Raw genomic sequence first — 7,500 nt, 5'->3', positions numbered from 1 at the left:
CATTCCCTTTGTTGCGGTGTGGCGGCAATCAGTGCCATTTGGTGGCTTCAGGAAAGGCTCCTCCACGTAACCAGGATTGTCCTTCTTTCGTTTTTTCTCATTCTGTCTCTCTGGCACGCGCTGTGGTTTGACATAACGCCAAAGCGTGTCATCAATATCGCGTTCGTTCCGCCGCGAGACGAGTGTCAACGGAAAGGATGCTGCTGCTGCTGCGTGTGCCTTTCTCGAACGCATAAAACTGCGCCACATAACGGGTAGTGAGGCAGCGGAGAGAGAATGAGCGGGAACTCTGGGAAAATTGGTCGTAAAGTGGCCAAAGAGAAAAGGGGGAAGGGGGCAAATGCTTTCAGAGGCGGGAACAAACCCGCCCCCCCCCGCGGAATGGTCCAGGAGGAGAACGTTTAACAATGGCGCACACTTAAGCCATTGCTGAAGTGATTGCAATTCTTGGAAGGCCAGCCCCCTTAACCGGCACTCGAGTGACTCCGAGAGTGCAGTACCACCCCTCGGGCGCGTCCTCCACGTGCCCTTCGTCACGGATACTTTTGGAGTAACACATTTTACGGGCTTTTGCGTTTATAGCTTTCATCGTAAAGCATAAAAATGATAAACTAGCTTGTTCGGCCTTCGCGATTGATGGCCGCACGACGAGGACGCGCTAAAAGGCGGGGACGCATAATAAAGCAACCGGCAGCAGTGTGCCCAGTGTTGAGCTTTTGCTCGTGATGGTGGTGTTATCGCTCTAGTTGATAATTTCCGTTTGAATGCATAATGAGTGGCACATCTTATTATTAAATCATCGTCATTTAAAAGCGACATAAAGCATTTTGCTGGCGGCCCAAAAGCGGAACACATGCGCACGCACGCAAACGCGTGCGAGAGTTATGATATCACTGGTTGGGTTTTGGGGATTTGGATAACGGGGCGCGACTGATGGGATGGCATTCCGAGCGCAGCATTCCAATAGGCATCCAGGCGAGTACGGTTGGTTGGTTTGTTTGATGTTCGTTTCTTATATTGTGCTCGATGCAGCACTCGGTTCGGTCGGGCTACAGCAGCGATGCAAGCGGTACAGTGCACACTGCGCCAGGTCATAAAGCTTCGTACATCGCCCCCTGTCAGGACAGTAGACTGTGCAAACACACATAAAACTCTGTTTATGTCTGTTTATGGGTGCAGAGTTTTGAGGTGATTTCTAACTTCTGGCGAGTGAAGTTATATTGTTGTTCAGTTACTGCGTGCCTCTTGCAGCGCTCCATCATTTCTAGTTAACCGCATCCGTTTGGGTTTCAGTAAGTTCTGGAAATGGTTCTTCTTTTCGAGCAGAGAAATGGCTGGCCAGCGCAAGAAAAGTTGAGTAGACGATCAAAGATGTACTTGGTGGATCTTGATGGAGCAAACCAGTGTCGGTCTCTACTCGATCGATGGTGACGGTGAACGGTTCAGGCTTTGAACTGCTGAAGGTGAAGGTTGTGAGCTGCACAGGCCGTTGCAATAACAATACAGCACTTGGGCTGAAGCAGAAGTTTGAAGAAAGTAAAAACAATGGCCAAAGAAAAACCCGTAAACTCTGGGTGCTCCATGCTCCATCGGCAAATTGGCCCTTTCCCTTCCATCCATCTATCGTCCTGGAGCGGGGATTTTTCTCGAACGATCCATCGATCGATCGTCCGCAATCCGGATCCGGTGGGGTACTCGAAATGAAATTTATGAAGCAATAACCTTTTGCTTAATTACATTCTCGATATTCCATTTCCAGTGATTTATGAGTGTGGCCAGCGGAGGGTGGTCACGCGCTCAGTACCGTACCCGCCAGCCAGCCAGCCAGCCAGCCAGCCCGGCAGGTCAGTGATTTTCCAGATTGCATCTGGTGTGCAGCAAAGGTGTGCAGCGACGGAGCCGGTGGTAGCGCATCTCGGGCGCTGTCAGGGTGAACCAAACTAGTCCAAGCTATTTATCGCAGGAAATCAATCAATCATGGTCGAGCAAACCGACGGGGGGCCATGTTTGGTTTATGGAGACGAAGCGCAGCGTAGAGGTAAGGACGGCAGTTTTGCAGAGCTTCCCTGCAGGAGTTGGGTGTTTGTTTCCTTCTTCTTTCAGCAGTTGACAGCATTTGCCTTACGGTCCATTAATCAGGCGCATTAATGTTTACTTTCCCAGATGGTGATGGTGGTGGTGTTGGTGGTGGTGTGGTATCCGGATTTGTCGGAAGTAATAATTCCAGCTAAAGGATTATGGACGGTTCCAGCTTAACGAGCGGTTTAAGATGGCGCCCTGCCGGCCAGGAGCAGCGCCACATGCAAAAGCAAGAGCCAAGCACCCAGCAGCAGCAGCAGCAGCAGCAGCAGCAGAGGCAGCATCTTAATGTGTTGTGTGGGTGCCAAAACAATAAATCCTCCCTTGCCACGGTTCGTCTCTGTGTGCACGTATGTTGGTGTGTGTTTGTGTGCAGCATGAGAAGGGGCAGCAAAAGTTTAATAATTTGATTTGCTGAAATCAATAAATTTCAATTTTCAATATTGGCCTAGCGGTTTCGCAGTCCGTCCTCCGTCAGAAGCCCCCCCATCCCATCTCCCTCCACATCCTCGGATGGGATGAAATGCGGATGGTCTGGTTTGTGTAAAAGTTTGCTTCGGTTCGGTTCATATTTTATTCCCACCTTTTTTACGGCCCCGTAACAGTACCCCTCGGGCGGTTGAAACAAGAGAATGGTGGTCCGATGTTGTGAGTATCGTCAATATTATCGTACCAATTCACTCCCGGGAATTCAACTTCACGCTCAGTGCGTTGTACGGTGGTCTGATTTGTAGTTTGCGAAAAACCGCGCGATGGAATTTGGTCGAGGACGGTTGCCTTCTGTTCGTTCGATTTATGTCCAGCATGATGGACATGTTTCATCGAAGGTTCGCTGAATGCCATTGATGGAGCTTTTTGTGGGAAACGCAACGGAAAAAAGTAATGTACTGTAGCGAGAATGCATTGCAATAGCAACAAATGCAAACTATTTCAGTAATCTGTTCACAAAAACGCCTTTCTATTCTATGAATGTATTTTTGGAAAGGCTTAATCGTTTTTACAAACCCAACCGAGCACAACTCTTGCTCTATAATTGAGAGTAATTATCGCATTTATCATCACTTATAGCAAATTGTGATTATTTCTTTCTTCGCCATTGTACTACCAGACAATAGCGCCACACCAGGGGACCAAAGCATAATTCTCCCGAGGAAAAGGAAGCCTCTGTTGCGTGTGAATTGAATGCCAAGGCGCTAAATACGCAGCCAATTCGTGAAACACCAGGCACCTCCATCGGCGCCAGCACGCGTTTTCACATCGTTTGCATCTAATTAAAAGCATTCGCCGAGCGCGGATCATGATGTGAAGTGTGTCCCCATGGATTTCAGTTCGGTCGGCGGTAGAGGAGGTGACAAAAACGCAATGTTCCTCGCTATTCAACTCGATTCTAATTGAACAGTAATTAGATCGAACACGCGTTCGGGCTCGTTCGACGTCCCTCGGTACAGTTCAGTTCAGTTCGATGAACATTGGAAACATTCAAAACGATTCTTTTAATGCGCTGCGACCGACGGAAGGCCCCAGGATGGCGAGCACCTAAACACACCCTTTAAAGTGCGCCAACCTCAAACGGGTAACAGCGGCACCGGGCGCCTCCACTTGACCCTCGGAGCCAACCGACCACCGTTCTTCGATCAGCGATGCTGAGGAGTGTCATCCAGTGGCGGGCGGTGGCATTGGTATGCAACAGCGTAATGGCACTTGTGACAAGTGTCAAAGCAGCGACACGCAGACGTAAAGCGTCCGCGGTCCGCGACACGCGAAAGGTCACGGGCTGGGCTGAGCTGGGCTTTGGGGTGGGAGTTGGTCGTCGGACCCGTCAGATCTACATTCGATTGAAATTAATGAGAACTCATTAAAATATGCAAATTATGTGTCAATCTCTTTCGGTGCACAATGGCGCCGGTGTCGCGGATGTTGAGAACACCGGTGGCAAGTGGTGGAAACAGAAGCGCAGCGCAGCGCAGTTCAGGTCGTCATGTTGTTGTCGTCGATGTCTGGAAGTGTTGCCAAACGGTGTGCCACGCCGCGACCACTCGCCGTTATGCTGTTGAGGGTGATTTAGACATTGTTTGTTGTTAGCTTTAGCTCCTCTCTCTCTCTCTCTCTCTCTCTCTCCGCTCGCGCTTGTCTTCATGTCCGTCCGTGCGGTGCGAGGTACTTGCGGTCGAGATCGATCGAGAAGGTGCTTGAGGTCGTGTGCTTCACAGTCGCGATGACAGTCACATCGGTTGCATCCGGTGGCTCCCGGTGCAGTACAATTGCACTTGACGCCGCTCACCAATCGATGTCCCCTTATGACGATGGCAACGTCATCATCATCATCATCATCATCATCGTAGGAGACGGTTCGATTGGCCAGGGAACCGAACGACCGAACCGTCCGTCCGCTTATGCATTGGCAGCGATAGCAGCATGTTTTGAAAGCAATCAATTGACGAGCGTCTCGAGTGAGTGTGGGCTCTTGTTGGCCACCATTGGTGGGGAGGGCAGGGCACCTGCGCTCCGCCATTAACGTTCAATGGTGACTTTGATGTGAAGCGTCGAATGACTTGAAGAAGAGGGAAATTATCGTTATCGGGGCTCGTCCGTCGATTAAGGCACCTATTGTTTCCGTAGTTTGTCATCAGACGCGCGGAGTCTATTCATTGCGTGATTACTACTATCCTTGGATGAGGACACATCCTTGAATGTGAAGCCATGCAAATGGGTTCAATTTGACTGCATCATTCTGGTTTCGTACCCACTTGAATCCATTAGAGTATCCTTAGCTTCTCAATTATCGTTCTAAAGCTCGGATGCCACGAAAAAACAATCTGTGGACTAGGATCAAGTTCTTCCTTCTTGCATGTTTTTCTTTTACTTCCATCCAACACCATTACAATGGGAGCATCAAAAATATGAAGCATGCGGAAGTGGATTAAAAAAAGGGCCAAGGATCGGTTTTTATTTTCATCCACCCCGGCTATTACTTCCGAGGCCTACGCAGCGTAGCTACAACCCAAACAAAAAAAAAACATGATAGCAGATTGAAGTACTCTTGAAGAACGGACTATGGCGCGGAGAAGGCAACCAAAGGAACAAAAAATTAATTGACTCAATCCACACCTATTGCTTTGCGCGTCGGTACTGCCCATTGGAGGCTAGAGTGGTGCAGAAAGAGAGCTTCTTCAGATTACGGTATAATCATATTTCGAAACGAAGTTCGCTGAACACTCCTCCTCGCACCAAGATAGGTCCCAGGCTGTTCCAGTGGTAGCTCTCAGGTGTAGAGTTGAGTTGAGGGCGGCGGTGTTACAGTGGATTGCTTGGCTTTTGGCAGTCGAATCATATTAATAATTCATGGCATTCGCTCTCACCCACTTCTTGGGCTGTTCGTCCTGGCAGCGCGCTCTCTCTCTCTCGCCACTAAAACCCCTTTGTGCCGGCCATCAAATGGTCGATTGGCTTGTCGATGGTGGTGGTGCCGGTGCCGGTGCTGGTGGCCTCCTTGCTCATTTGACTGACCATGCTGTTCTTGTCCATTGCTGGATTGGATGGTTTGCTCTCCATGGCAGCCATGAACTGGACTACACACTATTGTCAGGTTTTTCGGGGGAAAAACATGTTAATTACTTTTTATCCATTATACCGACCCGGCACGCCATCAATACACACCGTACACCATCGAGATCCATCTAGATGCTAACGTCTCGAGAGAGAGATAGAGAGAGAATGGACGCATGGGAGGATTGTGGTAGGAAGTCTGTTGGTTCTGGCGGGGAGAATCTGCTGGCAGGATTACCTATTACCTTGGCTTTCGGTATTCGGTGTGGATGTGTGTGTTTGTGTGTAAGGACACGGGAGTGCTTGATGAAAATCAGTTCATCTTGGCCTTGCTATTCAATTGGTCGCCGGATGGCCGGGTATGTGAGGTAGCTGAGCTGACGGATCCTCGTACCGCTGGTAAGTGGATAAGCAGCTTGGCATGTTTTTGGTTTATGTTCCTGGGCCCGTACCGCTGCCATTATCATTCGCTAGACATGCTTTCTTCACTGGCAATGTTCTTGTTTGCTTCTCTGTTGGGTCTTGCTTGGATTTGCTTGACCAGAGCCGACCACCGGCTCTTGGGATCGGTATTTGGAGAATGTTATACACAACGAGGGTGGGAGTTGTGGAATGTTTTAATGAAGAAAAAATCCTAAGGATGTTTTGAAGAAAACAAGGATACAAGCTCATGTCTGAAGACAATTAAGCATAATGGCCGCGAGGGGGTTTTTGAAGAGGAACTAGATCGCAACATCTTGGAAAAGTGCCTGTGTATCAACACAGGTCTTTAAACAAAATGGTGATGAATTTAGACAAAATTTAAGTCCATGTCCTGGTGTGTATGAGCAAGGTTGCAAATCCCGTTCACTATCCATTAGCTAGTGCAGCACGGCAAGCGGTGGACGAAGGTGTTTATCTGCTTCTCCGATCCAAGGAAGAATGCAGTAACAACCACCGCTCCTCGGGCTCGTCTAATCCGATCCAGCATTATGGAGTGAAGAAATGAAGTGAGGAAAGCCGGAAAACCCGGCAATCTACCCCGGTTTGGCACCCCCTTTACCACCCCTGTCCTGCTAGCGCACCCAATGGAAGCGGAAGAGGAACATCCAGGAATAGCCCAGCGAAAGGTTCACCAATCCGTTTAGCGTGCCGCCTGCTGGCGTCCTGAATGTGAAACGGAAGAAAGGCGTCCAGAGGGCGTTCCAGGGGGCAAGTGAGGGCCGGTGGCAGCAAGTAGCTAGTTCCGGTTGAGGTTGTTTACATATTTATTTAAGGAAAAGATATCATAAATCATGGTCCAACCAACCAACCAACCAAACCAGTGTGATAGGCTAGCCACACGATAAAGGTTTGTGAGTGAGGATCAACCGGGAAGGATAATCGTTGCTGGCTCGAAGCGCTGCTTGTGGTTGGCCGGGGGTTGCCTCGGCGCCTCGGTTCGGGTTGGAGTAGAGTATTGCTAAAGTATCCCTGTGCTGGATGGATAGGTCATAGGGCTAGGTCCACACTGGCACAATGATGGACGCCATGGTGAGGCGAGAAGGCATGTGGCTCCAGTGGCAAGTGTGGAGTGATTGCGAAGCGCAATGAATGTCCTATTTACGGGGATTAGCTCTTTCCACTCCCTCTCTCGCTTAGGTAATGTCTCAACTACTGCCCCTCTGCTTATCACACCCGGAACCGTTGCCCAGCCCAGGCTGGTGAAGTTGTAAATTAGGGAGAAAACCTCATAAATTAACATTTTTCCCTCAAGCAAAACCCGCAAAACCCTAGCGTCGTACCATATGGTCCCGTGTGGACGTGTGGATGTGTGTGTTCGTGTGCTAGATCAGCACCTGACCGGTCAGGTCCGTCCGACCGACCGACCTTACACAACCAGCCTCGTCGTAGTGA

Source organism: Anopheles aquasalis, chromosome 2 (genome assembly GCF_943734665.1).
Source record: "Anopheles aquasalis chromosome 2, idAnoAquaMG_Q_19, whole genome shotgun sequence".
In the NCBI taxonomy this organism is placed as follows: Eukaryota; Metazoa; Arthropoda; class Insecta; order Diptera; family Culicidae; genus Anopheles; species Anopheles aquasalis.
This window is presented reverse-complemented; position numbering follows the sequence as displayed.